Source organism: Brassica napus, chromosome C5 (genome assembly GCF_020379485.1).
Source record: "Brassica napus cultivar Da-Ae chromosome C5, Da-Ae, whole genome shotgun sequence".
Classification (NCBI taxonomy): Eukaryota; Viridiplantae; Streptophyta; class Magnoliopsida; order Brassicales; family Brassicaceae; genus Brassica; species Brassica napus.
The window spans coordinates 48,859,183-48,883,512 of record NC_063448.1 but is presented as its reverse complement, the minus strand read 5'-3'; the positions used below and the strand labels follow the sequence as shown (position 1 = coordinate 48,883,512).

The 24,330-nt window shown below is 38.2% G+C and overlaps 1 protein-coding gene and 2 long non-coding RNA genes across 5 annotated transcripts in view; 1 reads left to right on the top strand and 2 right to left on the bottom strand.

Annotated features, from left to right (window-relative positions):
- Positions 1–1,529: 1,529 nt before the first annotated feature.
- Positions 1,530–3,307, bottom strand: LOC125586989. Of its 2 annotated transcripts, XR_007323541.1 has the most exons (5): positions 3,005–3,307; positions 2,466–2,940; positions 2,333–2,377; positions 2,018–2,169; positions 1,530–1,885 (listed from the first exon to the last, which is right to left on the bottom strand). It is a non-coding gene; the product is annotated as an uncharacterized LOC125586989 (long non-coding RNA). The 2 variants fall into 2 exon arrangements; XR_007323542.1 differs by having other exon boundaries at positions 2,466–3,261.
- Positions 3,308–10,314: 7,007 nt separating this feature from the next.
- On the bottom strand, positions 10,315–12,317 carry LOC125586991. 2 transcript variants are annotated; one of them, XR_007323546.1, is made up of 3 exons: positions 10,809–12,313; positions 10,584–10,731; positions 10,315–10,368 (listed from the first exon to the last, which is right to left on the bottom strand). It is a non-coding gene; the product is annotated as an uncharacterized LOC125586991 (long non-coding RNA). The 2 variants fall into 2 exon arrangements; XR_007323545.1 differs by lacking the exon at positions 10,315–10,368 and having other exon boundaries at positions 10,377–10,731; positions 10,809–10,994; positions 11,065–12,317.
- A 390-nt stretch (positions 12,318–12,707) lies between these two features.
- The window catches only part of LOC106399251 (protein GRAVITROPIC IN THE LIGHT 1), an 84,412-nt gene continuing 72,789 nt past the window's right edge, over positions 12,708–24,330 (top strand). The window contains exon 1 of the mRNA XM_013839732.3: positions 12,708–13,077. The gene's annotated coding sequence lies outside the window, so the exon portion shown is untranslated. The remainder of the gene's footprint in view (positions 13,078–24,330) is intronic.

Sequence of the window (24,330 nt, the reverse complement as noted above, 5' to 3'; positions counted from 1 at the left end):
GTTTTTCCCTTTCGAAACTGTATTCTGCTCATTTTACCTTTAGACCAACTAGGGTCGGGCCCGGACTACGCCCGGGATTTTCCTATAATTTTTGTTATTTGTTTGGTATTTATATTTATATATATAGATATGTGTTATAAAAATATATGCCTTTTAGACAATTTTAAAATTATATTCATTATTAGAAACTATGTATAACATAATCAAGAAAATGAATAAATAATGAATTAATCTTAATTATGTTCTGAATTTTTTTTATCTTGCTTATTAATATTTAATGTAAAATAATTGTCAAATATACACAAATTAGAACATTTCTCTTTTGAAGTTTTTTTCTTCAACCTGCCCTACATATATTTTGATTTATTTGTACCATCTAATTTTCCAATATATCTATATATATATATATATATGTATTAATCAATTTTGAAAAATGGTCATAATAGTATTTGCATAATATTGTTATTTTCTTGAAAAATAGTTATTAACAAAGTATAACAAATTTTGTATTGTGGTTAAAATTCTATATTGTAGTTGTCTTTGGATGTCATATGATAATGCATAATATGTATTTTGACATTTGTTTTTTAAATGCATGATATGTAAGTAAGGTTTTTCCTCAATGAATAAAACAATTTCGACACCAATATTTTCTGGTCAACAGATAACCAAGTTTTTTTTTTTTTTAAACATAACCAATTTAATCCATGCTTAATATGTCAAGCTCCTTTCTTTATTGTTCTATTGTCTTATTCTATTATCAATTTTGAATAATCTTCTTTACTAAATAGGATTTCATCTTTTCCTTTAAATTGTACAACGTTCTTATCTTTTTATCATTAATTTTAAGATGTTGTAGATTATTTCAACCTTTTTCAACATGTTTATCAATATATTCCTATTTTCACTTATAAAGAAATTGTTACACCAGTCACGACTTCTGCCGCTTGGTTACATTATAGAGAAGTAGCTTTTGGTGGGAAATTTTTTCACGCAAGAATCAAATAACAGAACAATCAAAAACTTAAACGAAGAGAAATGGTCACGATTTGTTGATGGCTCCGTCAATTTTTTCTGGACTGTAAAACATATATTTTTTACCGGCTATACATTGCCCGCGTATCTTTCCAGTTTCACAACACACACATATTTTATCAGCAAATATTCTCCAGTTAAAGAATTATTTGTTACAGATAGAAACAAAAGCCATTTTCTATCATCAACCTCAAGAACCTGACTCATCTCTATCTTACACTTAATCACTTTCCGGGTCCATTACCAGCGATTTTCCATGAGTTAAAGAATCTTAAGGTTCTTGATATTTAAAAAACTCAGGGGAAGCATCGCAGCTTCTCTTTCAAGTTTGGCCAGACTTAAGAGTCTTGAACCCTGCAAACAACTTCTCAGGGGAAATTCCTCATGGTGATCTTCCAAACCTGAAGTAAATAGTTATCCAATGATAGCTACGTCTGCATCACAACACTTGATTAATCTTTCTATTCTTCATCCAGAATAAAACCAACGCAAAAGAAAAATAAAATATTACGGTGGAAGCAGTTAAATTAACTTCGATGCAGATTAATGTTCACAGCATGATTTTACTTTTTAGATTAATGTTCACAACATGATTTTACTTTTTACCTGCACTCACCTCTCTCCCTCTCTCTCTCTCCCTCTCTCCCTCACTCACTCGCATGTCTTTTCATTTTCTTTTTGGCCTCACTCCTTCCATTTTTATTCTTCAAGATGTAGTGGCCACAGATCACTCTGCTCTAGTTCATACCGCTACTCAACTTAAGGTATTCAAAAAATCCGACTACAACACTTTATCCCATTGGTATCCTCGTTTCAGGGGGACTATCTCTGGCCACACTTGCGGTTGAATCTGTATAAATGCAATGAATGAAGCCCATTAGAGACTTCAAAATGAATAAATTTAAACTATGAATATCCATCAGCAAGATCTAAACAGGAACGGTAACAGCCATAGGATCGAAGCAAATACTCTTTTGTTTACCTGAAAGAACGGGACGTACAGAGCCTCTGCAGCGGTCGGTCTGTTGCATGGGTCCCAGAGAAGAGCCACTGATAAAGTACCACTCAAACTGATACTAACCAACTTTTAATGTGTATACATAGGATTGTAGAAGTACTTCAGATGCCCTTTACCTGTCAGCACAAAGCTTTTAGAGTCAGTAGGGCAGCAACGGTCTGCCGACTAATAAAATTATGGGTCACTGAAGTAGAAATATAGACGCATATATTGATATACTAAAAGAGACATTGCGATAGAAAAAGGGAATCAAATCTTTATCAGCGTATAACAACATACTCGATCAATGTGAACTCGGATTAACTTCTCCTGCCAGTTCAAAATCTGAAATGATTATTATGGGGTTAGAGAAACAGATCTTTTGCAACAACCAACACAAGCATAAACATAGATTGGTGACAAACAACTTAACCATGATTGTTAGAGAGAGATGGTGGCCAAAATAAACACTGTCAATCTTCACAGTGGATGTTTGAAGCTTTGTATCGATTGACACCTCAAGGCTACCAATCAACTGGCTACGATCGTGTTGGAGCTAACCACGTTGATGCATCTAATAATCACCTTCAACATTGTGATATCCCACATACACGTCTCCGTTAAGTTTTTATTGCTTCCAGCTTAATCATGCTTGCTTCTCTTGGGTCCAACAATCTCTCTCGAAACATGATCACAAACACAAAATCAACATCTCAAGAGAATATCTTGGACTAAACTATCACGAATCCATAAAGAAGATCACTTTTTTATAGTCAGAGGCAAGAGAAAAAGATTGTGTAATAAAAAACCTTTGAATTGGAAGTTGTAAGAATCAAAGAAGTTGGAGTCTCCTTGCCATTATCAGCTGAGATCAACTTTGTTTCAATGTCTGAACTCGATCAAAATTTCTATAAAAAAATGTGTTAAAAAAGTAGGAAGTGTGAGGATGGTGATCAGGGTATGAAGGCTGACATTTTTATAGGTGGAGATCCACCACCTCTAAGAGAGCATTGAATGAGACATCGTGCTTGATGGAGTTAAGAAGTTTCTTAAAGGGGATGAATCAAGAAATCTCGTAACGTCACCGATAAGAACCAAAGACGAAACGACAAATCGAAGCTTGACAGAGAGCTTCTTCGCAACGATTCGTCTCACTCGCATTCATTGTTGCTGGAACTTATCAAAGCTTCGAGGAAATACGACGAACCCTAGGAACGACGCATCGTGAAGAAGATAGAAGGACGAAAGAGCCAATTTTTAACGGGCCAAAACCTTTCCTGTATGAGCCCAATAGAAGTCACGAATCAAAAACAAATTAAAGAAGAGACACGTGTCACATCCGTGTGTGATGTGGCAAAAAAAAACAACTTCCCATTGGTCGATTTCCTTTGGGACGTGGACATGCTAAAATTTCAGGATATCTAGCTTTTAGTATTGTAATGTTTTTAAACCCGATCCGTACACTGAACCGAACGACTTATCGGATTGCTGGGTCACTGGGTCGACCGCGGGTGAACCGCGGGTTAATAAATGAATTAATTTTAATGTTTAAAAACATTTAGAAAATACTTAAATTTAGTTTTTATATTTTTATTTTCATTTGACATACAAAATATCAAAAAAATAGTTTAGACTATTTAAAATGTTCTCGAACAAGGTAAGAGTTATGACATCTAAAAAAATCAAGATATAAAATTTATAAATATTTAAATGTCTAATGTGAATAATAAATTAAACTTCAAATGTAAAATAAACCAAAATTAAAAGATCATTGTAATAAATTGTCAATAATAGAAATAATCTAACATCAAAACAGATCAACTAAGTTTGATTCTTTCTACAATCGTTCACTTCATTTTCTTCATGTGGCATAGTGAGATCTTCATCAAAATCTGAAAATCGCAAATATAAAACTGAAAAGGAAAAACTTAACTTTTTTTTTTGCCAGCACCTAATTCTTAATTGGAAATTTAGAATATAAAAAATAATCTAAAAAATTAATTAAAAACTAAAAAAAGAAGTAAAAGTTATTTATTGGTTCAACCGGTGGTTCAACCGGTATCGGGTTCCGGTTTTTACTGTGTTTTTGCGGATTTTTGCGGGTTTCTAAATATTGGATTTTTTACAAAACCCAAACCGGATTTTTTCTGGGTCATCGAGTTTACCGGTTTAACCGCGGGTCCGGGTTGTTAAGATGAGGAGTAGTTATGGAGTGTTGAAGTTACTTGGGTGGAGAAAGTTACCACAGTAAATATTAGTTACTGTGGTAAAAAAGGTTAAAAGGGAGTTACCTTAGTGAAAGGAGTAACTTGAGAGTGAAATGGGTAAAGGGAAACTTACCAGGAAGAGAGGAGTGTGCGCTGAGGTTAGGATCAGGTTGTGGATAAGATGGAGAGCCTTGACAGGCTGTGACAGGCTGGAAAGGCAAAGCATCTCAGTCCAAGATGCCTCACACACGATCACACTCTCATTGGCTGAGTTTGAAATGAGGAGCCTCTTCCCTTTGACTCCACATGCTTAGAATAGTGATCAAATGGAAACCCTTGTATCTGATCTCTCTATATATATTGTAACCTCATCATTAATAAGATTAAGCAAGTTATGAGTCTCTCTTAGTCTCTCTAAAACTCTCTCTAGTCTCTTAATCTCATTTTAGACTTTAATCTTCTCTAAACTTATTTTAATCTTCTCTAAACACTCAGATTACTCTTAACATCACTAAAACTATTATGGTATCAGAGCCAGGTTAGTGAGAGCCTGAGGTCGTGTGAGATTCTTTGAAGTTTCAAGGTTGAAGCTTTGAAGAAACTTTTGTGTGTTCTTGTGTGTTCAAGAGTTTCTGGGTACTTTTCAAGTTCAAGACTGGTTGTGGTGTGTTATCTGAAGCTGCGTGGGTTGAAGATCGAGGCTGTGAAGGTTTCTACAAGTCATTCAACTCAAGATAAAGTTCCTGAAGCTTAGAGAGTTCATCATTCAACATGGAGAGTGGGATGAACATGAACATGAAGGTAGCTGCGTGTTTCAAGGGAAACAACTACTTGGTGTGGTCAAGGATGGTGAGAACCACGGTGGGAAGCAAAGGGTTGTGGAAGCATATCACACCCGGAGAAGCTCCAAAACTCATCACTCAAGGAGAGGATGATGGTGAGGCTGCAAGCAACGCGGCTGAGAAATGGTATCAAGAAGACATGCTGGTGATGTCAGTGCTTCACGCATCTCTTGAACCAGCAATCTTAGATGCCTACAGCTACTGTGAGTCTGCTAAGGAGCTGTGGGACACACTGAAGAAGGTGTATGGGAATACATCAAACTTGAGCAGGGTGTTTGAGGTGAAGCAAGCAATCAACAACCTGGTACAAGAGGATATGGAGTTCACTAAACACCTTGGGAGATTCAGATCACTATGGTCCGAGATGGAGATGTTAAGGCCAAGCACTACAGATGCAGATGAACTCAACAAGAGAAGAGAGCAAGACAAGGTCTTTGGCCTACTTCTCACCCTAAACCCGGCGTATAATGGTCTCATCCAGCACCTGCTTAGAGAAGACACTCTACCTGACCTTGAGGATGTGTGTGCGCGGATTCAGAAAGAGCAAGGCTCCATTGGGTTGTTTGCCAAGAAAGGAGACCTTTCCCTTGCAAGCCGAGCAACTCAAGAGGAGGGGAGTGAAGCTCCACAAGCAAACAAGGCTGCTGCGCATGGGAAGTTTGAGGAGAGGAGGTTCAATGGGAATTGTGATCACTGCAAGAAGCATGGCCACAAGAAGAGTCAATGCTGGATCCTTCATCCACACCTCAAACCGGCAAAGTTCATGAAGGACCGTGAGGCAAGGGCTAATGTATCAGATGGAACGAGTGGAGCTGGTACAAGCAAAGGAAAGGAGATAGATGGGCATGAAGGAGGTGATGGGAAGTCTCTTGTAGCCTACACTGGAGCCCCAAGCAACCGTGGGAACTATGATCAAGAGTATCTAAGGAAATCCGGCCTGGATGCTCTCATCAAGCTCTTCAAAGAGCATGGTAACACTTTTGGGTATTCCTTTGGTGCTAGGGCTATAGAGAATGATGAGAATCTAACTAGAACTGATAGGATGCATGATAGTGTGATTGAGATATTAAACCAATCTAGAACTGCTAGTTTTGCTAGGAATGATCATGTATTCAAACCATCTAGTATCCTTGCTCATATTGCTAGTTCACATACCATTAAACCTTTAGTAGTTGATTCTGGTGCATCTCATCATATGATAAGTGACACTAGTTTAATTAAAAACATTGTACCAATGAATGGTAATGTGATGATAGCTAATGGAGATAAGATACCTATTAGAGGAATAGGAAGTCTTAAACTGTTTGATAAGGAAACTAAAGCCTTTTATATGCCTGAATTTACTTCAAACTTGTTATCTGTTAAGAAATGTGCTACTGATTTTCAATGCAATGTCATATTCAGTCCTAATGATGTGAAGTTTCAGGATATTAAAAGCAGCAAGATGATTGGAAAAGGAGTGACTAAAGGAGAATTGTATTTACTTGAAGATCTTGCTCCTGTTTCTAGTTATAGCTGCTCAGTTACTTCTGTTTCTGGTTCTAGTTTAAGTAAAAATGCATTGTGGCATGCTAGATTAGGACACCCTCATAATAAGGCTTTAAAACTGATGTTGCCAGGTGTTTCCTTTGAGAATAATGAGTGTGAAGCTTGCATTTTAGGCAAGCATTGTAGAACTGTCTTTACCAAGTCTACTACTGTTTATGAAAAATGTTTTGATCTTATTCATTCTGATGTTTGGACTGCACCTTGCCATTCTAGAGACAACCATAAGTACTATGTAACTTTCATTGATGAAAAATCTAAATACACCTGGTTAACCTTAATTCCAACCAAAGATAGGGTACTTGATGCATTTAAAAACTTTCAAGCATATGTGACTAACCATTACAATGCCAAGATAAAAATTTTTAGGTCAGATAATGGAGGAGAGTACACGGGACAAGCATTCAAGCTACACCTATCTCAGCATGGAATACTTCATCAGACAAGCTGTCCCTATACACCACAACAGAATGGTGTGGCTGAAAGGAAGAACAGGCACTTGATGGAAGTAGCCAGGTCCATGATGTTTCAATCCAATGTGCCTAAGAAGTTTTGGAGTGATGCAGTTGCTACGTCTTGTTATCTCATCAACAGGACACCAACTCTGATCCTTCAAGGACAATCACCATTTGAGGTATTGAATCAGTACAAGCCTTCAATCGAGCATATGAAGATCTTTGGATGTTTGTGTTTTGTGATGGTGCCTGGAGAGATAAGAAACAAGCTAGAAGCTAAGAGTTCAAAGGCAATGTTCATTGGATACTCATCAAGTCAGAAAGGATACAAGTGCTATGATCCTAACACAAGGAGAGTGTTAGTATCTAGAGAAGTGAAGTTTGTTGAAGAAAAAGGATATTATGAGGAGCAGATTCAAGAAGATTTGAAGGATCTTACATCTGATAGAGCTGAAACCTTGAGGATAATCCTAGAAGGGCTTGGAATCAACATGAATCAAGGACATCAGGGGGGGAGAAGCACGACTCCAGCACCGGATCATCAGACTTCCAACCTTGAGCATGAAGGGGGGAATGAAACACGAACTCCAAACCGCGAAGAAACAAGTAGAGAAGAGAGTGAGAGTTCTGGCTCTCATGATCAAGCTGTGGAATCAAATGATCAACAAGAAGAAGCTGAAGATGGTCAGCTAAGGGAAGAGGGAGCTGAAGCAAGTCAGCTAGGAGAAGAAAGATCTGAAATGTTGCCACAAGAAGAAGAACAAGAGATGGCACAAGAAGGGCCAATGTTAAGAAGAAGTACAAGGCTGAGAAAGGATCCTTCCAGTTGGGTAAACACAAGAGTGTACTACAATGCCCAAGCTGTGGAGCATCCTACTCAGGCCGTGTGTTCTTTCAGTCAATATCTAGAAGCACATTGTGCATTTATGGTAAACTTGGATGAGAATCACATTCCAAGAAGCTATGAAGAGGCAATGAAGGATAAGGAGTGGAAGGAATCAGTAGGAGCTGAGGCAGGAGCTATGATAAAGAATGATACATGGTATGAGAGTGAACTACCAAAAGGGAAGAAAGCTGTGTCTAGTAGATGGATCTTTACAATCAAATATAAGGCTGATGGGTCGATTGAGAGGAAGAAGACTAGACTAGTAGCAAGAGGGTTTACTCAGACATATGGAGAGGATTACATTGAGACATTTGCACCAGTAGCTAAGCTACACACCATTAGGATTGTGTTAAGCTTGGCTGTGAACCTTGGATGGGGATTGTGGCAAATGGATGTAAGGAATGCATTTCTACAAGGAGAACTTGAGGATGAAGTCTATATGTATCCTCCACCAGGTTTGGAACATCTAGTGAAGAAAGGGAATGTACTAAGGCTAAAGAAAGCCATTTATGGGTTGAAGCAATCACCAAGAGCTTGGTATAACAAGTTGAGCACAACTCTGAATGGCCGAGGCTTCAAGAAGTCAGAATTGGATCACACTCTCTTTACACTCATGACACCCTCAGGTATGGTTGCTCTCCTTGTGTATGTGGATGATATCATTATCACAGGAAGTGATAAGGAAGGTATCAAAGCAACCAAGGAGTTTCTAAAGTCTATGTTTGAAATCAAAGACTTGGGAGAGATGAAATACTTTCTTGGAATTGAGATTTGTAGATCCAAGGAAGGTTTATTCATGTCCCAAAGAAAGTATACACTTGATCTTTTGAAAGGTGCAGGTGCTTATGGAGGCAAGACAGCAAGGATGCCAATGGAGGATGGCTACAAAGTACCAAGAGAGGGGGAGATAGAAGACAGCAAGCCATTTCATGATCCTAAACTCTACAGAACACTTGTTGGCAAATTGATTTATCTAACCATCACAAGGCCTAATATATGTTTTGCTGTGAATCAGGTGAGTCAACACATGCAGCTTCCCAAGGAACACCATTGGCGTATGGTGGAGAGGCTGCTGATGTATCTAAATGGCTCGCCGGATCAAGGGGTTTGGATGGGATGCAATGGAAGCACAGAAGTGGTGGGGTATTGTGATGCTGATTGGGCAGGAGATAGAGCTGATAGGAGATCAACTACCGGCTATTGCACATTCATTGGAGGCAACTTGGTGACTTGGAAGAGCAAGAAGCAGAAGGTAGTATCATGTTCAAGTGCTGAAGCTGAGTATAGAGCCATGCTGAAGCTTACAAACGAGTTGGTGTGGATCAAAGGCATCTTGAAGCACTTGGAGATTGATCAAGCCACTCCAATGACAATGCATTGTGACAATCAGGCTGCCATTCACATTGCATCCAACTCGGTGTTCCATGAGAGAACCAAGCATATTGAGGTTGATTGCCACAAAGTGAGACAAATGATTGTGCTAGGAGTGATCTTGCCTTGCTATACTAGAAGTGAAGATCAGTTGGCTGATGTGTTCACCAAGGCTGCGAGACAAAAGACTATGGAGTCCATTCACATCAGATTGGGACTCATAGATCTTGGGAAGAGAAGTAGCTGATCCCCTTAGCTGTGAGATCTTTACTCTTTTTCCCTCATTAAGGTTTTGTCCCAATGGGTTTTCCTTAGTGAGGTTTTTAATGAGGAAGATCTCATGGCTGTCCAAGCTTAGACTTTCACAAAGCTAAGCTTGAGGGGGAGTGTTAAGATGAGGAGTAGTTATGGAGTGTTGAAGTTACTTGGGTGGAGAAAGTTACCACAGTAAATATTAGTTAATGTGGTAAAAAAAGGTTAAAAGGGAGTTACCTTAGTGAAAGGAGTTACTTGAGAGTGAAATGGGTAAAGGGAAACTTACCAGGAAGAGAGGAGTGTGCGCTGAGGTTAGGATCAGGTTGTGGATAAGATGGAGAGCCTTGACAGGCTGTGACAGGCTGGAAAGGCAAAGCATCTCAGTCCAAGATGCCTCACACACGATCACACTCTCATTGGCTGAGTTTGAAATGAGGAGCCTCTTCCCTTTGACTCCACATGCTTAGAATAGTGATCAAATGGAAACCCTTGTATCTGATCTCTCTATATATATTGTAACCTCATCATTAATAAGATTAAGCAAGTTATGAGTCTCTCTTAGTCTCTCTAAAACTCTCTCTAGTCTCTTAATCTCATTTTAGACTTTAATCTTCTCTAAACTTATTTTAATCTTCTCTAAACACTCAGATTACTCTTAACATCACTAAAACTATTACGGGTCGGGTTTCAAAACACTGCTTTAGACCCTTGAAAATATTGATTTGTACATGGTCTCGAAACTCTTTGCTGGTCTTGTTTTCAGCTTTCACTGACTCTGCAACAAATAGCAGGAAACAATCAGCCACAGATATTCTTACCAAAGGGAGTCATCTTTTCCTTCTGGTGATTAGATTTATATTTTGGAAGAAAAGCTGTGGATTTAAAAAGAAACACATAGAGAGAAAATTCTTTAACAGCAACAAAAAGCAAATTAGAGTATGAAACAAATCAACAATCCTTCATTATTATACTGTACTCTACAGGCTTCACCGTATCTGATGCTGCTGTCTTTGGTTATGTCTCGGTTGTTTTATCTCTATGGCGACGCCTTGATCCCTCTTCCGAGGCATAGAACTGAGCATAGTCCATCTCTACAACCTAGCTACATATGATTTCCCTCCAGCTATAGTAATGACACCTGTGAATGAAAATGTTCAAAAAGGGCTCTTTACATCATTCAAGTTTGATAATTGTTCAAAAAATAAGAATGCATACCTGAATCTCCCTCCAATTATGGCTAGGTTCGAAGTATCAGCGACATAAACATTCCACGAAGTATCAGCGACATAAACATTCCACTGTGACTCCTTTTAGGATGATTAAAACGAGCCTCACTATGTTTTCCATCAGCATGTCCCGTTTTACCTTGAAATGATCCAGCCACCAATCTTCCCCTGCTGTCTGCACGCACATATTATAAACAAAGTCAAAACAATCTCCAACAGTATAAAACATACTGCATTTTATTTACAGTGGGATAAGGGAGGAGTGATTTTGATGATGTTGCTATTAAGTTGATCGACCGAGGACATGTGCTTAACCAACGAACCTGGTTTCCATTTACAGCAAATATGGCATCAAACTCAACAGCGAGTTCATAAGAAGAATATAGAGTAAGTTAACTATCAATTTAATTACCAACTAGAACTAAACTGATGACTAGGAAAGTGAGTGAGCAGAAAAAAAAAAGCACCCAAATCAATCACTGCTGATCAAAAATTTATAAAAAAATTAATAAAAACTAAGTTGGTAATTTACCAGCAGCTGGAGCTTAGAAGCTGTAAAGAAGAGTAAAGACGATGGGTAAAATAAACAAAGTCTTTAAAAGATCAAGTATAGCTCTTAGATTCTCCCATCTCTTTCCTGTAGCTTCACAAGTACAAGTTATGGTCGAATCGAACCATAGACAGAATCAAACCAAACCAATGTGCAGATGGGAACAGTTCTTTTCCAAAGCAGTAATGTACTAATGTTACTGTGTTCTTTTCTTGTGGAAATTACCTTTTGTGGTTACTAGTGTTTAAAAATGATAATTATTGTTGATTCTGTTACTAGGCCTTTTTATAGGGCCATTACTGAGTCCATTAATGGTCCTACCTTGGATGCGCCTGTTGGATGGTGCTAAATGCTTGCTTACCCACTATAAGTCCTGAAGAAAAGACAAAATAATTAGAAAACAAGAAGGAAAAAAAGCTGAAACAGATCATAAGCACTTCTACGATTTGTCTAATCAACATCAATACCTCCTTTTTACTCTCTATTGTCTTCCAGGTAAATCAACAGTACTACTCCATAACTATATATGTGTGTGATTGTGTAAATAGAAAACCACTCTATTGTATCAAAGTATCAAATAAAGGGTCATCTAAAGGGAAGCCTACATGTACTAGCCTCGCTCATTGCTCTCAATTTTTCTTTTGAATATTGAAATTCAGTTGTCTGAACTTTATTCCGTTACCAGCTCCACTCCATGTATTCATAACCGTATGTATAGCATTCATAACCGTATGTATAGCTACCGCTATAAGAGTAAGCTTACATTTAAACCCATTATAAGACCAACAGTTGTTTAGTTGTAGTAACTTCTTGATAAATTCAAACGTTGGATTTGGCAATTAGCATCCTTGATTTGCTTCCATCGATATAAGACATACAACTGTACTTGTTCTGTTTTTCACACGTAATTAGTGTAAAACCAGTCTTGCTAGTTAGCTGTCTTTATGCAAGTTGGACTTTTCTTAAATTTAAATTATTAAGATTTGATTACAAGTTTGTGGAATGATGCGCTATTTTTGTGTCTCTTCTGTGTTTACGTACGTATGCAGAATATTTTATCAAGTAATAGAAACTTAACCTACAAATTCTCGTTGATTATTATGTAATAATCAGCCATTAACTTGAGTTATGCAAAGCGATTCAAATGTGTGATCGTTCCGCTCTTTGCTTGCCACGTGTCACTTTTCTAACCACACTCGTACAGGACGGACCGGTCTTCACGCATGTACGCGACAACAACTTTCCTAACCGTATGGTATGCGTTTTGTCTTGACTACGTACGTAGTAGCAATTTAAAAAAACATGTCATAAATCTGTATTTGTCTGCGTACTTACCAACAACACCCTTTCCGTTTCGACGTTTCCGCAGCGTCAAGCGTCAATGTCGGTGTAAATATCTCTTAAGTTACGAGGGTATATCGGGAAACTTGAGTCTTTTGAACTTCCCAAGGCTCACTCTGCTTCTCCTCTCTCTGTCATTTACTCTTTCACCTCCCCCCCCACTAGTCTACACCTCTTTCTCTCTCCAAACTTGGAAAGCTTTACACTTTTTCTTTTTCTTCTTCTCGTTCTCGAGCTCCGGGTTTGTCTTGAAACCGCAAAGGAATCTCTACCTTTTATCTCTTTTTCATTTTGTTGCCCATATTGTCGATAGGAAGTGATAAAGCAGAGAGAATATTACAGGGGAGAGTGTATTTTCTTCGATCAGGTTTGCTAATCAACATCTGATCAAATCTTGTTTTGTTTCTTCTAAATGATTCGGTTTTGTTTCTCTCGTTTTCAATCAATAAGTAACTTGTGAAGCTTATCAAAATCCCATCGTTGAAAAATGAAAACCCATGCCATGGTTATTGAATTCACATTGCGTGCACATTAGGAGTATTGCATTCTCTTTATCTGTTCTTTGTTTCCTACCCTTCTTTTCAGTAGGTAGTGATTTGAAGTTTCATATGATTGATTTAATCTGTAAGGGTTTAAAGAAGAGGCTGGTCTGTCATTTCTGTTCATTTCATTTTTTTCTTCAGATTCACTCTACAATGAAGTGTGAACAACTAACAAACACATCATAGTAACCCTGAGTTCATTTCTAGGTTACTTAATCACTCTTGAAGACAAGTTTTCTCAGTAGATCTTTGGGTTATTAAACAAAACAAAAAGTGATATGGTTAAGTGAAATGGAGAATATGAATGTTTTTGTGAGTAGCAAGTCTGTGACTGTACAAAATGTTAGGTAGCTATGTTAGGCTTAGAGTCTGTCCTACCTTTATCTTTTTTTCAAATGAGTGGAATCAAATGACCATTCAATAGAACCATATGCATACAAAGCATGTGTGTTTTTGTGTGTGGGGGCACTTTTTGATCCTTGGATTCTAGTTTAAACTGATTTTGGTTCCTAGCAATTATGATTCCTGAATTACTCTAATCCTTTTGTTTCCCACTGTTCCATAATTGATAACTCATGAGTATCTACATGTATTTTAAACTCATTAGCTCTTTTTGTATTCTCTTTAGCACTTTTTTCTTGACTGTTTCTTTTCAAGAAAAAGTAAAATAGAAAATGAGAACAGAGGGGGGGTGTTGTATTATCTGCATGTGTCATGTGTTCTCTCTGCAGATAACCCATTTGGGTACAATTTTTATTCTATGTTACTTGTTTGATTCCATAGCAGCATATTTTGACTATAGAGCCCCACTACATATATAGCAAACCAAAAGATTTTCAGAACATTAATTAGAAAAAAGTAGATCGGATCATGAAAAAGAAAATGGTACTACACACGCAAGTTGTTTATTCTTCTTCCTTGGACATTTCTTGATTGTTTATTCCTTCAAATAAAATAAAAAGACACATTTTCTTTTATATATGAACCACATTGTCCCCACAACTTTGGATCAATCTGTGTCCACTTGATATTGTAGGTAATTACGATTTTGAGATTAATAAAGATGCACTCTTTGGGCACTCTTTGGCATTTGAACCCGGGTCTAGTCCACTCGAAGAAGACAGATGAAATTACGATTTTGCCCTTTCATTAATAAAAAGGTAAAAGTTGCACTCTTTGGTATTTGAACCCGGGTCTAGTCATTAAGAATGCTGTACTAACCACTGGACCACACCATCTTCGTCTTTTCTAATGACATAAACATATATTCAACTTTTATATTCTGTAAAAAATTTAAAATTTAAATACCTTATAAAAATTATGCTCCGCGTACTCTCCGATTTTTCCCGCATTTCTAATAACTCGCTAGATCTGTATGTGCCGTACGCGTTACGCCTATGAATTTTTCGAACCTTCACTACAAGAAAACACGGACAATACCGACGGAAAAACCGACCGAAAACAATCTGTCAGGATTTTCCAACGGAATTCCGACGAAAACTTGTCGGAAATATATTTCGGCAAATTCGTCGGAACTGCGTCGGAAAATCCTGACAGAATACATTCGTCGGTATTTGGTCATACGATCTCGACAGAAAACCGATAAAAAACTGACAAATATATGACCGTTGCAAAAAATTGACACATACCGACAAAATACCGACGCAATACCGACCATTTAGGTATTCGGTCAGAATTCCGTCGGTATATTCCGACGGAATACTGACGGATTGAACAGCCGTTTCACTTCCCGACGGAATATCGACGAATTTGCAGCCGTTGCACTTCCCGACGAAATACCGACGAATTATGTAGCCGTTAGTATCCGTTTAAATTACCGACGGAACACCGACGAGTTTAGGACGTTAATTTAGCCGTTATGTTTCCCGACGGAATACTGACGAATCTTTTCCGTCGGGAAGTTTTTCAGATTCATTATAAATACGACCTCTCCTTCATTCATTGAAATCACAACAAAACAATATAAATTATGGGTACTCCTTATAATTTTCGTTCTTGGTTAGATCAACCTCATATGGATCCAAATACAAATTTACTTACGGAGGAATACGCACGTGGTATTCAAGATATCATGGGGGTGGTTCAAAGTCAATCGGAAGCAAGAACAAATAAGTATTTATTATGTCCATGTTCTACTTGTAAGAATAATATCCGTGTCAAAAAAATGGAAGTATGGAGTCATTTATATTTGAAAGGATTTACACGTGGTTATAAGATTTGGTATCTTCATGGAGAAAGATTTGAGTATGGTAGTAGTAGCGAACCTCAAACTGCCGATAGGTTAGATGAACCTACCACGGATGTAGATTTTGGGATAGGGACTGTTCAGATGGTATATGATGCATATGGAGAAAATTTACCGTCGGGTGAAGAGGAAGGAGATAGACAAGAACAACCCAATTTAGAAAATTTCCCATGTGAAGAGGAAGGAGAACGAGAACAACCCAATCTAGAAGCCAGAAGATTTTTTGAAATGTTAGATGCAGCTAAGCAGCCATTGTATCAAGGATGTAAAGATGGGCATTCACCTTTATCATCCGCAAGTCGATTGATGGCGCTAAAGACTGACTATAATTTGGCTGAAGAATGTGTGGATGCGATTGCAGATTTTGTTAGAGATGTTCTTCCTGAAGATAATCTTGCACCTGGCTCATATTATGAGGTACAAAAATTGGTCGCTGGTCTTGGCTTACCATATCAGGTGATAGATGTATGCATCGATAACTGCATGATTTACTGGAGAGCAGATGAGAACATGGAGAATTGTAAATTCTGTCGGAAACCTCGTTATCAGGATACGACTGGAAGAGTTCCGGTGCCATACAAACGAATGTGGTATTTGCCGTTGACTGAAAGATTAAAGAGGTTATATCAGTCTGAACGAACAGCAGAACCAATGAGATGGCATGCAGAACACTTAACAAATGGTGAGATAACACATCCTTCCGATGCAGAGGCGTGGAAGCATTTTCAATCAACATATCCAGAATTTGCATCTGAGGTAAGAAATGTGTATCTTGCATTATGCACAGATGGTTTCAGCCCATTTGGAAAGCATGGAAGACAATATTCATTGTGGCCGGTAATCTTGACACCTTACAACTTACCACCACATTTGTGTATGCGACGGGAGTTTTTGTTCCTCTCAATTCTCGTTCCCGGGCCAGATCATCCTAAGAGATCACTTGATGTGTTTCTTCAGCCATTGATATATGAGCTGCAATTATTATGGGAGCACGGTGTTCATACATACGATGTTTCGCGGAAAGAGAATTTTCAGATGCGAGCAGTACTTATGTGGACAATAAGTGATTTTCCAGCATATGGTATGTTATCTGGATGGACCACGCATGGGAGGCTATCATGTCCTTATTGCCAAGACAACACAGATGCTTTCCAACTAAAAAATGGTCGGAAAACGTGTTGGTTTGACTGTCACAGGAGATTTCTACCACACGATCATCCATATCGTAAGAGTAAGACATTGTTTACAAAGAACAAGAGGGTGTTTGACAGTCCACCTGAAGAAGTAAGTGGCAAAAAGTTGAAGGAACAATTAAGAGATTTTGATGCAGATAGAACGCCAGACGTGGGTGGAAACGGACATGAACCGATTTATGGTGTAGGGGAAAATCATAATTGGCATAAGAAGAAGAGTATCTTCTGGGATTTGCCCTATTGGGAGACTCATTTGTTGCGGCACTGTTTAGATGTCATGCATATTGAGAAGAACTTTTTCGACAATTTGATGAACACCATCCTTGATGTCCAAGGCAAGACGAAGGATAACTTGAAGTCAAGACTGGAATTGGTTGATATTTGTGCTCGTCCCGAACTTCATGTTGATGAGCATGGTAAAGGTCCTATTCCCATATATCGACTGGATAACACACGGTAAAGGTCCTATTCCCATATATCGACTGGATAATTTGAGGGGTTCGTTGGTATTCCGTCGGTATTTACCGATGCATTTCCGACGAACCCATCAAATCCTAGGGGTTCGTCAGAAATGTGTCGGTATATACCGACGGAATACCGACGGACATTATCAATTTAGAGTTTCGGTTTTTTACAGGTATGATTTTTTTTGCAGTTGTATTAAATATCATATATAACATCATACAACAAATCTACCCATTGTATTCTCACAGTTTTAAAACTTTGAACATGACATATATATAATCATTCAATCAAAACCGTATATAATCAATCAATCAAAACCGTTCGAACAACATCATACACTTTTAAGTTGGCTTGTGCCAGTTCTCAGAAGTTGTAGCACTCAAATAAATTTAGAACATTTTTTGAGAATGTTTTATGATTATATAACACAATATATCGGTTTTAGAAAGTCGTATAACAGATATAAATAATTTCTACACCCTGTGTAAACTCTAAACCGTAATCCGTCGGTATCTCGTCGGAATATTCCGACAAATAACCGACGGAATTAACTATACCGACGGAGAACAGACGGATAAGGTCGTCGATATTTAGAAAATTACCCGGGTCAAGCTGTACCGCGCAAAATTTCGGCAAACCGCCAATATTAAAAAACCGACGGATTTCCGACGGGTAGATAAAATACCGACGGAAAAAACCCGTCGGTAATCCGTCAGTTTGTTAAATGAATACATAAGAGAAAATATCTTCTTTTTCCTCATTTCTTCCCCTTTTTCTCTCTCTCTCCGCCCAACCTCTCCTCCCTTGCGATTTTCGGCGATTCCCTCCTCCTCCTTCGCGATTTCCGGCGAAATCCCCCAAATTCAACCTCCTCTTTCACCCAGTCATGTAAGATTTTCAATTCTTTTAACTTTGCTCATGGGATTTCAATGGTTACAATGTTAGTTTTAGGGTTTATGTGATTTTGAGATTGATTAGGGATTTGGAAGTTAGTTTAGGGCCGGGATTGATGTTTTTATTTAGGATTTGTGTGATTGAAGTATTTGTTTTAAACGGTTCTTTCATTTTATATTCATCTTTTACATTTAATTGTGTTTGGTTTTATTTCGTAGGTTTGATTTGTCTGGCAATGGTATCACCAACAGCCTTCTTAGGATGGAGTACACGATGCTAAAGCGTGGTTATCCAACTTTCTATGACATGCCTGAAGAAGATCAAGAACTTTGGTTTCGACAATTTGCGGTATACGTTCTCAATTTTTAATATTATAAAAAAAATTTCTACAATTGTAACTTTCTAAAAAAAAATTTATATTTATTTTGCAGCAAGAGTTCACTTGGGAATCAGAGATTACAGAACAAATGAAAATTGTTTTCCGCCGCAAAGCAGCTTCGCACTACACCAAGCGGATCAATGAGTGGAAGCAAAAATTTGATGTTGGTGAGGTCCCGAAGCACATCAACCCAGACGTTTGGCGGGATTTGTGTGGTCATTGGACGAAAGATGAGACAAAGTCTTTGTCGACAATCAACTCGCAAAATCGGTGTAGCGGGCGTGGCGGGAAAGGGATGTTTGTCCACAACTTAGGGGCAACAAGTTTACAGACCCGAGCACTTCAGCTAGTAAGTTTCTAATCTGATTTTCTTATTCATTTTTAAATATGTGATACTAAATATATTGTTTTTAGATGAAGGAAAACGGTGGAGTTCCCGTATATGATTTTACCCTGATGAAGAATGCCTATACCAACAAGAAGACTGGCGAGATTCAGGATGGACTTATTAAGGGCGTAATCCAGGTCGTGGAAAATCGAAAAGAGGATCTCCTCGCGACTCAAGCTTCTATGTGTGAAGAAGGCGACTCTGCATCTTCCAACTCCTTAACCGTAGAGCAACTCAACAACCTTGTTCTCGAGGTACATTCTAATTTCTTTTTGCTATGTATGTGTGATATGTGTGTGTGCGCGCGTATGTGTGTGATATGTATTTGTTATTTCTCATTCAGGCTGTTCCAAGGAAAAAGGGTCGTTATGTTGGATTGGCTCGTTCGACCGGAGGGGCTTCTTCTTCTTCTTCAGCTCTCTATCCACTCGTTGATGAGCTTATGGAGCAGATTAAGACCAAGGATACGGAGATTGAGTTCCTGAAGAATGACAATGCTGAAATCCGGGTTGAGCTGCAGCAAAACCGAATGACTATGGAGCAAAACAATGTTCTCACCCAGACCTTGTTGCAGAAGTTTAGAACCCGATTCGGTGAAGACTTTTAGTTGTTTTTTTAATTTTCAAAAACTTTTTATTACTTTTTATAACTTTAATGTATAATAATGTTGAATTTATATATCTATAATGTTTTTAAATTCTATAATTATCAATTTTTTCCTGAAATTAAATAAAGAATTATAAAAATTGTTTTTTTTAATTAAAAAAGGAATACCGACGGATACAGTTATCCGTCGGAATTTCTACATATTTCCGACGAATAAAATCCATCGGTATTTTCTAGATATTCCGACGGAATAAAGTCGTCGGTTTTATCTTCAGTTACCGACGGACTTCCTTCGTCGGTATTTTCTGAATATTCCGATGAACTCCCTTTGTCGGTATTTTCTGAAAATTCCGACGAATTCTCTTTGTCGGTATTCTCTATAAATACCGACGGATATGTGTCGTCGGAAATTTTAGAAAAAAACCGACGGAATATGTTCGTTGGTATTTACCGACGAATTTCCGACGAATATCTGTATACCGACGAAATGATACCAACAAACATTTTTCGTCGGTATTCCATCGGTATGCGACTTTTCCGACGAGATTATGACGGATTTGTCCATCGGTATCGCGCAGTTTTCTTGTATTGCTTGGTCAATATTGTGGGAGATTTTTATCAGTCTCTAATAAGAGTGGCCGCTTTGACTTGTCATCGGGATTCAGTATTCGATCAAAAGATAAATTGTTTGGTTGATACAGTGAACTATAATTTTAATGCGTGGTTAGGAGCTATACAAAATAAATTAGAATTTTCAGAGATGATAAGAAAACGTGCCACAATGTCACTAACATGAAAGTATTATACTATATCATAGGTTTGCAAAATTTTCAAAATATAGTCAAACAATTCAGATTTGTAAAGTAAATAGAAGTGCAAAATAGACAAGCTAAGCAATTATCGTAACTTTCATAATATTCTATGTTATGCATGCTATGAAAATGCCGACCAGTGGTTTGGGAAATTTATCTTTCAAATAATCATAACCTTACGTAATGACAGTATTCTGATAACGAAAAAAAAAATACGTGGAGTGTTCCGCTTAAAGTTGGAAAAGGTCTCATGCAATTCTTGGAACTGGAACTGATATTATTAAATAATGGGAGAGTTTGGTTCACTAGTCACACTGGTCACGAGTAGACGCACGGCCTATCAGCAACGAAAGCCACTTGCACATTACAAGGGGTCAGCTGAGTACACTGACCTTACCAACATTATAAAATCTTGTTGAGTATTAAATATATTTTGAAATGACACTCTAAAATTGAAACAACTTCAATGAAAGGATAGTTATCTTACAGAAAAAATTGTATAAGAAAAATTGGTTTATTAATAGAATATTATATATTTTTAAAAAATTATTAGAATGTTTGGATACACCTAGCAAATAATAAAGGCCTTTGGTTAGTTTTTTTAATTGAAATTATTTTTAAACACTAAATCCACATCAGTAATTAACAATCCACATAAGCAAAATAGAAATCAAACCGTCTCCTTCTCCACAACTACATAGGGGTTAAAAAAAAAGAAACGAAGAACATTGTTGTCGTCTCGAAGAAGGAACCGCAAGCTTTCTTCCACTCTCTGAAATCCTCGTCGACATTGTGTTTACTTCGTCTTCCTCGAACTAATTCTCTGTCGTCTTCCTCTGAGTAATTGATAATGTGTCTTCTCCGATATCGTTTTTCTCGAAATCGTCGTCTTCAATTGTTTGTACGAAATCGTCTTTGCCGCATTCTTATCTACGAGTTCGTCTTTTCCGGTAGGATGTCGTGACGTTATATATTGTGTTTTGGTTGAGTTTGTGGGTCAGTTATATGTTATATTTCATATGAGTTATATATTTTGTTGCGACTGAGATAGGGTTATGTTGCGGCTGTGATATGGTTGAGGGTTTTATTACGTCTGAGTTAGGGTTTTGTTGCGACTGAGTTAGGGTTATGTTACGACAGAGTAATTGTTATGTTATGGCTGAGTTATCGCTATGTCGTGACTGAGGAATTGTTATGTTATGGCTGAGTTACTATTATGTTGTAGCTGAGTTATTTTTATTTTGTTGAGTTATTGTTATGTTATGGTTGTGTTATTGTTATCTTGTGGCTGATTTATTGTTGGGTTATATGATCAGATGGATATTGATGAAGTTAAATCACGGGATTACCCTCCAAGACTTTACCATAAAGGGTCTTCTAACCTGGAAAATGAAGATATTAATCACAATTTTCGTCTAGGAATTTTTTTCCACATTAGAGAACAATTGGACTTGATGTGTGGGAAGAACTGGTGAACTCTCCCATTTGCTAGGCTAGCTGGACGCGAAAGTATATGGTCTGGTAGGACCGTACACTATCTACTATGTAGACAGCTGCGAGTACATAAGAAGGAGATATGGTGTCTCGTGGTTGATGAGGCTATCAGGTTTAGCTTGCTCGAGTTTGGTGAGATCACTGGGCTAAACACAGGTCCATTGCCAACAGAAAGGTTTGAACCTGATCAATACAAAGAGTTTTGGGAGGAGTTGAAGGTGCCGCTTGGGATGGGACCCAAGTTAGATGAACTGAAGGAAGCATTAGCGTTCTGTCCGCTTTGGAATTTTGAAAAGCGTAAGTGGTTGGGGCTGCTACTTTTTCAAGCCATGGGAGTCTATTGTTTGCATCACAATTCAAGGATACCCTTTGAAAGTGCAATAAGGATATTCGACGATGAAGCCATGGGGGGTCGTATCCATGGGGTCGGACTGCATACGAAGTTCTCATTGACTCTATTAAAACGTTGGCTCCAGAAGGAGGGTCATACACAATAAGCGGCATGACCGTCGCGTTATTGATTTGGGCGTATGAATCTGTCGCCTGCTTCGGTGAGAATTTTGGGAGAGTGGTGAATAATGAAGACGTTCCGCCTTTGCGATGGGGTGGAAAGCGTACACGCGCAAGTTTTGATAACTTGTTGGCTGCCAAAATCAAAGAGCATGGTGATGTAAGGTTTAACGATGAGTTTTTAGTTTTTTTTATGGCTGATTTATTATATTTGATGGCTGATTTATGATATTTGATGGCTGAGTTATGTGTTATAACCTGGTGTTGAAGGTGCATGTGAGAAGAATGGTTTTGAAGGACTCAATTGAAGAGATGTTTCCTAAATGGTCGGGTGAGCCTGACGACCCACAACTCGTTAGCTTGGTAACAGACATATATGCAGGTAGATTTGTGAAAGGTTTTTGGGAAGTGCATGGGAATACGCAGGGTAATGCGCAGGGGAAGGGGAAAGATAAGAAGAAGAAAATGAAGGGTGGAGTTTCGTCAGAAGCTGAGCCACCCACTAAGAAGCAAAAGAAAGTTAAGACACAGAATGAGTCTGAAGTTGCTGCAGCGGGAAAGGGTTCTAGCGAGAAGGAAGGTAGCAAAGATTTGGAGTTGGAGAACAAAGCGACTCTGAGGACCATTGTGAGTACTGTGGATAATATTTCCAGGAAATTTGAGCAGTTTGACTCACGGTTGGAAGCTTACGAGTTAGACCAGAACATACTATTGATGGACCAAAAGACCATTGATGACTGCGTGAAAGCTTTACTGAAGGAGCGCCTAAAAGTTCTGGGAGTTGGGACAATTCCCAAAAACAATGATAACCCCTCTCCACCATCAGCAGATAAATCTTTAACGTTGGCATCACCACAGGTTCAAACGCAGCAGAACTCTGTCAATAGTCCAGCGTTAGCTGCGACTCCTTGTAAGGTTTTTGGACCGAAAAATAATTTGGCGAAGGAGCTTGATAAGGATCCAGGGGTGAAAAGGACTTTGGGTGAGGAGTTTGGTAGTGTCGCTAAAGCTACTGATCTTGATAGTCAACATGTTGATTTCGTATTAGTTTCTCCTTCAAAGGCTACTAAGGATGATAAGGATGCTAAGATTCCAGCCTATGGACGCGGCTGCAAGGGCAAGCGTATTGTTACGGGTGAGGAAGCCGATGAGAAGAAAAAAGCAGCGCAGGCAGATGATGCGTTTAAGAGGAAGGAGAAGGCTGAGGCTAAGAAAAAAGCGGCCGAGGCTAAGAAAAAAGATGCTGAGGCTAAGAAGAAACAAAAGGCTGAGGGTAAGAAAATAAAGGCTGAGTTAAAGAAGAAACAAGAGGCTGAGCTAAAGAAGCAAAAACAGGCTGAGTCAAAGAACAAAGAGGTGACTCCATCTGGAGAGGACATTGTATTTGCTGATGTGACTGACGAAGTTATTGGGGGAGAGAATGAATTCGCGCCAGACTCTGACGTCGAGGGATCTGAACTGGTTAGATCTGCCATAATTAAGAAATATCGGGAGAAAAGTGTTCAGTTAACTCCATAAGGGTTTTCAAAGGCGACAGTTTCTTCACCAGCAGTTTTTCCGTACGTAGGAGAGAATGGAACGACATGCATGAGGAAATATGTTACTCCTTCATCAGTAATATATGACCCTCGCACCTGTTGATCCGGTGCTACTCGAAAAACTGATGCAACACATTAAGGGAATTCCACCCAGACCACCAGCACCAGCAGATAAACCACCAGTCCTCTCCGCGGATCATGAATGTGATTTCTACAGCATACTCATTCATGAAAGACCGTGACCGGAAAAGGAATATGGATGGGTGTTTGATTATGTAAGTTTTTAGTGCAGCTGAGTTATATATTAATTTTATTATATTGCGGCTAAGTTATATATTTGATTACGGTTGACTTACATATTCTTTTAGTACGGCTGACTCCTCTACCATTTGTCACGTCACAGCATGTTCGTTCCCATCTCTATGAATTATCCAAAAAACTTGAATTACCCAAAATAAATTTATTATGAGAATATCTTTATCTAAAATTAGAATAACCGAACCAAAAATAATCGAATTTCGTAAATACTCAAA